Source organism: Nothobranchius furzeri, chromosome 12 (genome assembly GCF_043380555.1).
Source record: "Nothobranchius furzeri strain GRZ-AD chromosome 12, NfurGRZ-RIMD1, whole genome shotgun sequence".
NCBI classification, from domain to species: domain Eukaryota; kingdom Metazoa; phylum Chordata; class Actinopteri; order Cyprinodontiformes; family Nothobranchiidae; genus Nothobranchius; species Nothobranchius furzeri.
In genome coordinates, this window is record NC_091752.1 from 64,830,369 (window position 1) to 64,836,368 (window position 6,000).

General features: G+C 46.4%; 1 protein-coding gene across 6 annotated transcripts in view; it reads right to left on the reverse strand.

The window, feature by feature from the left end:
• The window catches only part of pvalb6 (parvalbumin 6), a 122,684-nt gene that overhangs the window by 46,087 nt on the left and 70,597 nt on the right, over nucleotides 1–6,000 (reverse strand). The gene's annotated exons all lie outside the window — the stretch shown is intronic.

A 6,000-nucleotide genomic window follows, 5' to 3' on the forward strand; every position in this document is an offset into this window, starting at 1 on the left:
CCATTGCGCCCTCAAAAACATAAAGAGAGCCGAGGATAACTAGTGGCAGACACGGAGCAGCTTGAAGAATACCTCACGAAAAAACTCTAAAAACATGAACGTTAATTCCCCCATGACTGGAGGAGTGAAAAGATACGCAGCAAGCATTTTATTTGTAGACGGAAATGACGGAAACGTGGGTTTAGAGGTGACGAGCGCATGAAGAGGTGGAGGAGGATGAGAGACTAATTTGTCGGTGTTAAAAAGTCTTTTATATACAAAAAAAACACAATATAAACACACCATCTTGGACCAGATACATGGCAGGATACCGCAGAACAGCGCTGCGCCCTCTGTTGTCCTGCCAGGGAATTGCTTTTTGCAACACTCTCCAGGAGACGGAGAAGTATGAGGGCAAAACGCTTCTGTCAATCCGTGCGTGTCTTTCCCTTGCGGAGCTGACGGAGAAGCATGAACCAGGCTTTAGGGTGCCCGTCAACCTCTGTTAGCTTCGGTTAGCTCGTAGCTACAGAGTCTCATGGCTGTAAAACATCTGCCATGTGACACAACCAAGATGGCGGTGGTGGGAACCGCCCACTGGGCTCCAATTTAACTCTTCAGAAACCTACTGGTAACATTAAAGAGGCTCTGTCCATCTCACACATGGGGTCTGTGTTATCATGTGACATTCTCGATAAATGTGCTTGTGAGCAGTGGAAGGCTCGTTGGTATTGCTTTGAATGTTTCAAGTTTCTGCTGCAAGGTCAGTGGAGCTCCCCCACGCCATAAACACACACACACACACACACACACACACACACACACACAGAGAGAGAGAGAGAGCTCTGCAGCGGTTGCTATGAGTCACTTAGATTTTAGCTGCTCACCAGCCTTCAGGGTTGAAGCAACAAGGCAACATCCACCCGGCATCCATGTGCCCACCCCTGGGTGTAGACCAGCACTGCTCACTCATGCAGAAATATCAATTCATATTCATCTTTACGCAACGGCGCTCAAGAGAAGACTGTTAATGAGCACTTGTGAGGCGCTGAGCAGACCTCACTGACTTTACTTCTCTGGAAACATCATTTTGCAAGGATCATGTAAATTTAGACAACCCTAAAATCAACCAGAAGTCTCGAGTGCAAAGCAGACAAATGGTGTGTCAACGCTGGAACCACTTGGGTAATGCAGCAAACATTTGGATGAATGAAACGGACTCAAAATGAATCACTAATTTCTGCAGAAGTTGGAGCGTTTTGATGATATTAGAGTTGTGTGTGTGTGGTTTTCATGTAGGTGAAGGTCAGCTTGCTAGAGAGACGTGGTTGTTGACGGCGGGTATAACACAATTTAACCATTCCTCTGTGACTTTAACATCCCCTTTACCTCCGCAATGTCCACCCCATTCTCCTTCCACTCACATCACAGACACGCTGCTGAATACAAATGACGCCTCGCTTTATTTATTTTATTTGGGTGCCCATAATGCTGTAGGCTGGAGGAGAGCGGGAGATGGGAACAACAGCAATGTAAATTGTGCAAAACGAGTGGAAGACAATGTAAGGGAGAGAACAGAGATGAAAGGAGAGATAAAAGGGAGGGACATGAAAAGGGGATGACAAGAGAAGATCTGAAGACGAAAGGTAAAATCCAGGGAACAATGGCGTGTTGAACCACCAAAGAAAGATGGCCGACGGAGTAGACTTAAGTCAGATTTATTGTCCCTCTAAGAACGATGTTCAAGAGGTCTGGGTGCAGAGAAACTGAGTCATTAATTTGTTTCAGAAAACTTTAATATTGGAGCTTTTGTTTTAACCTCTGGTGTTGTCTACCTACTCATCAGATGTACTTCATAATAAGGCATAAAAGTCAAGAAATCCGTATCCTGAAAGATGTCTCATAACTTTGTGACATTCAGACGTGGACTAAAGTGTTGGTACCCTTCAGTCAATGAAAGAAAAACCTACAATGGCCACATAAATAAGTTGAATCTGACAGAAGTAATAATAAATAAAAATTCTATGAAATTTAACCAGCTGAAAGTCAGACATTGCTTTTCACCCACGCTTCAACTGAACCATTATAAAGAAATGAACTGAAGGAACAGGCCTGGACAAAAATGATGCTACCCCTACTTAATGTTTTGTTGCACGACCATCGCTGCAATCAAACGATTTCTGTAACTGTCAGTGAGCCTTCTCCACCTCTCAGCAGGTATTTTGGCCCACTCCTCATGAGCAAACTGCTCCAGTTGTCTCGGGTTTGAACGGCGTCTTTTCCAGACAGCATGATTCAGCTCCTTCCAAAGATGCTCAATAGGACTGAGGTCAGGGCTCATCGAAGGCCACGACAGAGTCGTCTGATGTTTTCCTCTTAGCCGTTCTTGGGTGTTTCTAGCTGTGTGTTTTGGGTCATTGTCCTGTTGCATGGCCCATGACCGGCGACTGAGACCAAGCTTTCTGACACTGGCCAGCACATTTTTCTCTAGAATCCCTCGACAGTTTTGAGCTTTCATCGTACCCTGTACAGATTCAAGACACCATGTGCCAGAACATAACACAGCCTCCTCCGTGTTTCACAGTAGTGTTCTTCTTCTTTCTTTTGTCTCATCTGTCCAGAGGACATTCTCCCAGAAACTTTGTGGCTTGTCGGCGTAGTTTGGCCTCTTAGGTGTGTTCATGCTGTGTTGTGGTTCTAATTCCATGCTGTCATTCTTTTTAAAACACAGAAACAGTTTTGTTACCTGTTTTGTCGCTATGTTTCGTCTGCGACTGCAGACTTCCTCAGGCTGACGCTGATGGTGGCGTCACTTCCTTCTCCGTTTATCCGCGGGCAGCAGAGGACGTTGTCGCCCTCTGCTGCCCGCTCTCCCCTCTCCGACGATGCAGTCCCATCGCGGTCCAACGTGTAAACTCCATCGTCCCTGTTCATGGTCCCACATCCATGTCTCCTTATCTCGATTGCTTCTTTTATCCATCTTTTGTATTTCTGTTGTTCGGTGTTTACGATCCTTGTGTTGTCCCAGTCCTTTATATGGTTTTCTCTTATGCAGTGATCTGTTACGGCTGACTTCTTTATTCTACTTTCTGCTTCTTCTTTTGCTGCTCTCGTGTGTTTTTGACTTGCCTCTTTCTCACACTCCTTTCTATGTTCTATTGTTCGTGTGTTGAGTTGGCGTCCGGTTTCTCCTATGTATGTTTTATTGCAGAGTTTGCATGGGATTTTGTAAATGACTCCACATTTAAGTCCAGCTGATATTTTGTGTCCTTGGGCAAGACATAAAACCCGCCTTGCCTGCTGGTGGTGGTCAGAGGGACCGGTGGTGCCAGTGCTCGGCAGCCTCGCCTCTGTCAGTGCGCCCCAGGGCAGCTGTGGCGACATCGTAGCTCATCACCATCATTGTGTGAATGTGTGTGTGAATGGGTGAATGACTGGTTGTGTTGTGAAGCGCCTTGGGGGGGTCATGGAATTCTAAGAAGGTGCTATACAAATACAGGCCATTTACCATTTAAAGTGATTTCTTTATTTGTTTTATATGAAAATTGGGATTTGAGTGATTTAACAATACCTGTGGTTTTCCAAGCATGGTGCCGATTACGTTAAAATTCCATGAAAAGGGAACAATTTACTGAGATGCTCAGAGGCAGAAAAGAGCGAGTCAGATCTCAGAGTACATCAACCAAATTTAAAAAATCACAAACAGGTCGGTTGGTGTTCACCACTGAGGATTTAGATTCTGTGTTCTGGATGGAAAAGGACTAAATCTGTTTTTCTCCGGGGGGGGGGGGGGGGGGGGGGGGGGGGGGTTCCTGTTTCGCTCTCAGTGTGTGTGTGTGTGTGTGTGTGTGTGTGTGTGTGAGAGCTCTAACTGTATTTGTGCTGTATTGCCTCAAGTGCCACAGCAGCTATTACACATGCAAACCCTGTGACATAATCAACATCTGTCTCATCTGATTATTTTAATTTTCCCCCCTTTAAACAAAGCTGAGCCGAACTGGACCCCTTCCCTTTAAAGCAGCCGAGGATGAGTCCGGGTCCTTACATCACACTGCCGAGAGCCGGTCGGGCGTGACGAAGACTGCAGCATTTTCAGCTGCGGAGACACGTTTACTCCTCATTCACAGAAACAGATCAAACCTCTGACACCGCCCTTAAATGGACCACGGATTGTGCTCGGAGACTCCTAATCTCACTTTCAACAGAATTGAATGCAAAGATGAAGGTCAGACCCTTCCACAGTTGGAAAGGTCGGGTATGTGATTCGGAAACAGCGTACATGTGCAGGTGTTTGTTCACCTGAATCCATGCATGTGAGCTCTACCTGCCCTCCGAGCATGCCCGAGTTCTCTGTGTGAATGTTCCCTGCCTGCAGGCTTTCCTTCCTTCTGCAAAGCTGCAGAAAAAAAAACAAGCGAACAAGACAGAAAAGGATGAGGCATCGCCGTGAAGCGACAGAGAAGAAGGGGGAGATCACTGTGACGGACACGCAGCCTGCAGCATGGTGACACTGATCACAGAGAAAACACCATAAAACTGAGATTTTCCAGCTACTGTGATGCAAGCTAGTAAAATAAAATCCATTAGAAATAAGTGAACTAGTCATTTCCTTTCTCAGACTTCACATCCTTTCCTCGCCCTTCTTGAATCCAGTTATCTGCTTGGGATCCTTTATTAATAGCACTCATTTGTGCTTATTAGGCCTAATTTGCAGTGTGATTTGTTTGAAGGCTGACACGATTACGTTCCAGAACAAACGTGTATTTGTGACGTTGCGAGATCGTTTGTAGGTCAGGTTGGGGGTAGGAGTTCATGACCAGAAACACAACAGCGTGACGGTCACTCTGCATCTGGATCAGCCGTGCTCAGATACACAACCTCACATGTTCCAAGCGTGTTTGAACTCACTAATTACTGATAGAAATGTGAAAGTCTCATACAGTGCTGCTGTAAGTGTTGATTTTCATGATTGGGTTAAGATTTAAAGGGATGTTTTCATGCAAAATGAACTTTTTTGAGCTTTTGACCATTATTGTTTAGTTATTTCTTCATGCATGCACACCCTGCTCCCTCAGCAGGTCCGCCCAGGTATGACAAAAACAGCTGGATGGGGTCGTTTTCTGTCACCCTATCTAGCTCCGCCCCCTTGAGGAACTGCCGAACCCTAACCACCCCAAGACTGTAAACACTAATGCCCTCTCTCTGAGTGATTTCAAAGACCGCTAGTTAAAACCTCCGCCAATACCGCAATGGGTTATCAGACAGAATGCTGTTGCAACTTAAAGAGCAAGTCACCCCCTACCAGAGCCTTACCCCACCCACACTTCCTGTTTCAAGACTGCATCAAAAGGAGGTGTTGTCTGACCGACTGACACCACGCTCCAACACCACGCCCTGTCGGAGAAATGAGCCGCTAACAAACACACACACACTCACACACATATGCACTAGGGCTGCAACAACGAATCGATAAATTCGATGAAAATCGATTACTAAAAGCGTTGGCAACGAATTGCGTCATCGATTCGTTGTGTTGCACAACTCTTCCAAAAGCCCCCTCCCCTCCCGCCCGCCGTTGCGCGCAGAGCCGGCAGGTGTTTGGAAGAGGAACATGGCAGAAGCAGCGAGACCCAAAAAAAGTAAAAACTTCTAAAGTTTGGGAGCATTTTCAGTTAAATCAGGCGAAGAAATTCGCTACCTGCAACGTTTGTAGGTCAGACTTCGCATGGCACGGGGATACGACAGCGATGATGCAGCGTCTTAAACGCAAGCATGTCAGAATCATCAGCGAGGAAGGAGAGAGCTCGGTGTCCGGGTAAGTTAAAAACTTTTCAAAAGTGATTCACCCAAGCCCCTGATTATTACACAGGCTAGACATGCCCTAAGCTCGTAAATAAAAGTATAAAATCGTAAGCGCGACGCTATTAGATAGGCGGGGGGGGGGGGGGGGACTCGCGCCGCTGCGAACCGGTTCCGCCGTCACATTCCCGCAGAAACTGGTTGATCACACCGGGGCCAGAC